Consider the following 2907-nt stretch of genomic DNA (forward strand, 5'->3'; position numbering starts at 1 on the left):
TTTTTATATAAATATTGTACGAATTCATATGAAAACGCCAACTCTGTATCTGATTCAAGTATTTGATAAAAAAAACAAACTAATATCCATGTTTTCTGTCAATGCTTACTGTTACAACGATAAGGTTCTAACAACAGCACTTTTTGTGACAGTATAGTAATATTAATCACTTTGCTATTTGTACATCATATTTTAAATTTCACTTTTTAATGAAAATTTTTATATTGTTTTATATTTATCGCATATTTAATCAATTGGTGGCACCCTTGCAGTACCGCTACTGACCCTCTAGATGTCGCGAACACCTCGTTAAATTCACTGACTGTCTATTTTTCAGGTCTCCCTGAGAAACATTAAAGGTGACTGAAGGTGATTGATATTAACCTGTGATGAACAATAAAAGACAAAATCTGTAATAACTTATTATTGTGTTTTATAAATGGTGAAGCTTCTTTTTTCACATTTCAGTGAAGTGAAATCTACATTTATACTTTCAATAAGCCTTGAAGTTAAAATAAGAAAACACTAAATAGAAATAGCATATAAGAGGTTATAAAGTTATAAGAGGTTATTATACAACAACATGTATTACCTCACTAATGCAAGAGTCAAGATGCTGGTGATGAAAAGTTGATTTGTGTCCATTTTCCACGAAACATTTTTGTTGGTTTGTAGATTTAAGTAAATATCATAAATCTATAATATCTAGGCTATATCTAATAAAAAATCTTTTTATCCTTTATTTTGTAATTTATATTTATACTTGCAAATCGTAATTATACAGCATGCTCAGTCAACTACCCTGTGACCTGTCTCTTACGTAAGCTCCAACATAAGGTACTGACTGTAGGCTACCACTTGTTGTCAAGTTGTCATATTTCAATAGGCTGGTATTACATGCCATCTTATAATGTTAGATTAGTTCTAAAGTACAGTTCAATTTGTTTAGCCTTTTTTTCTTTTCTGAGAATGGACTCATCTTTCTGCATTCTAGAAGGTTTCAAACAGCTCATATTCTGACAGTAAACTATGTCTGCTTGGGTTCTCTGATGGCCAGTCCCTCTCTGGATGCCCAACAATTATTACAGTATATAGAAAGAAGAGTCGTATCATCCCTTTTCCCACAAAATATTTTGCTTGGCATCTTGTGGATGTAGAAGAACACATATTTTATATTTCTTGTATATTCACACTTTTTGTTTTATGTGTGTCATTATTCAAGCATGGAATAACTACATGTGAAATACATGGAAAAATTCATATATTCTCATAACAGACATTGTTTATATATATATATATATATATATATAACAAGAATTACTCGTTTTGCTGTGATGTATACCTGAAACAGCTTTGTTTCAGAGACTCCGTTAACAACCTTTCTGCAACTACTCATTCGTTCACTAGAGGGCGTAAATGACTGAGATCGTTACAGAGATTCATTTCAAGAGTTTCATTCATGCTTTGTCCCTGTTACTTCAATGTTTCAATGCACAATTGTTTGTAGATTGTAGATTGTAGCAAAGCAACCCCCTCAACACGTTTGCTTAGCTATCTATATGGGGTATTTATAGAAGTATATTGTTTTATATACAGTTAGTCTAATTACATTTTTACAAATTTGTTAATTTACTTTATTATTTTATTTTATTGTTTTTTTAAGGTTAACAAATTTTAAATCGGAAATTTGTTAGATTTAGTTCATTTCTGGGTAAAAATAAATAAATAGCCTATTAAGTAGACTCTCTCTCTCGCTCTCTCACACGCACACACACACACACACAAGTTGGTAATTAATTCATTACATTTATATATATGGTTTACGGGGACTCTCCATAGTTGTAATGGTTTACTGTACAAACTGTATTTTCTATCCCCTTTACCCTAACCCTATAAACCTACCCATCACAGAAAACTTTCTGCATGTTTAGATTGAAAAAAAATTTAAAAATTAATTAATTAATTAATTAATTAAGTGTCCTCATAAACCATGTTTACGTTATAAAAGCTGTCATTATACACCTGCACTTTTCCACTGCATCGCAAGGCCACTTTGTGTCTGGCCATTTAGCATAGGACTACACCTATGATTCCTGATCAACCTAGTTTTGAAACCTCATCAATTCCTACGTAAACCTTACCAAGGATACATGACTTAAATCTCGTGCAATTTCTGCGTTAGAAGCTTAGTTCTCCATTTCTATACGTCGTGCGGTGTGCAATGAATTATGCTAAGTTATTTAGCAAGAGGTTGGTTCTGTTCTCAAAAGTCAGAAAATTGTGTTCAGCCTCCGATTAAGTATTAAAAGTAGTACTTAAGGAGCATTTCCTTATGGATTAAAATAACAGTGACCTTTTAATAGTGGGCTTAAATAGCATAACACCAATGCAGGATGTGCACAAAACAACGATTTGATGTTTCAAACAAGTGAAGATGATTCATGTCTTATTTTTGAAAAAATTTTGATATTATTTGGGATATAGCCTAGGTACTGTTCTACGGGCTCAAGTCAAATAACACGACGTCCCGGTTGCGACCTAATTTAGAGTAGCCTAAACCAGGAACGTGTCATTGCATCATGACACATAGACAATCTTAGCTTGGTTACCATTACAGGCGCTCATTTCCTTTATTTCAACATTTTATTAATGAACATCAGTTATTGCCTAAATAACGCCGAGTTGACTGTTTCCGTGTATTTCCGATGAATAATAGGATTAGGCCTAAGCTAGATAGAATTTTATGTGTTAGCCTATTTATTTTTTATGTGTTATTTCTTTTATGTGTTTATTTCTTGTCTGCTAAAATCAAACAATAGGCTAGGCTATTCGCTTTTATTAATACATCGTTTAATGTCACACACACACACACACACACACACACACACACACACACACACACACACA

Source organism: Sinocyclocheilus rhinocerous, unplaced genomic scaffold (genome assembly GCF_001515625.1).
Source record: "Sinocyclocheilus rhinocerous isolate Xijiao unplaced genomic scaffold, SAMN03320098_v1.1 scaffold789, whole genome shotgun sequence".
Lineage (NCBI taxonomy): Eukaryota > Metazoa > Chordata > Actinopteri > Cypriniformes > Cyprinidae > Sinocyclocheilus > Sinocyclocheilus rhinocerous.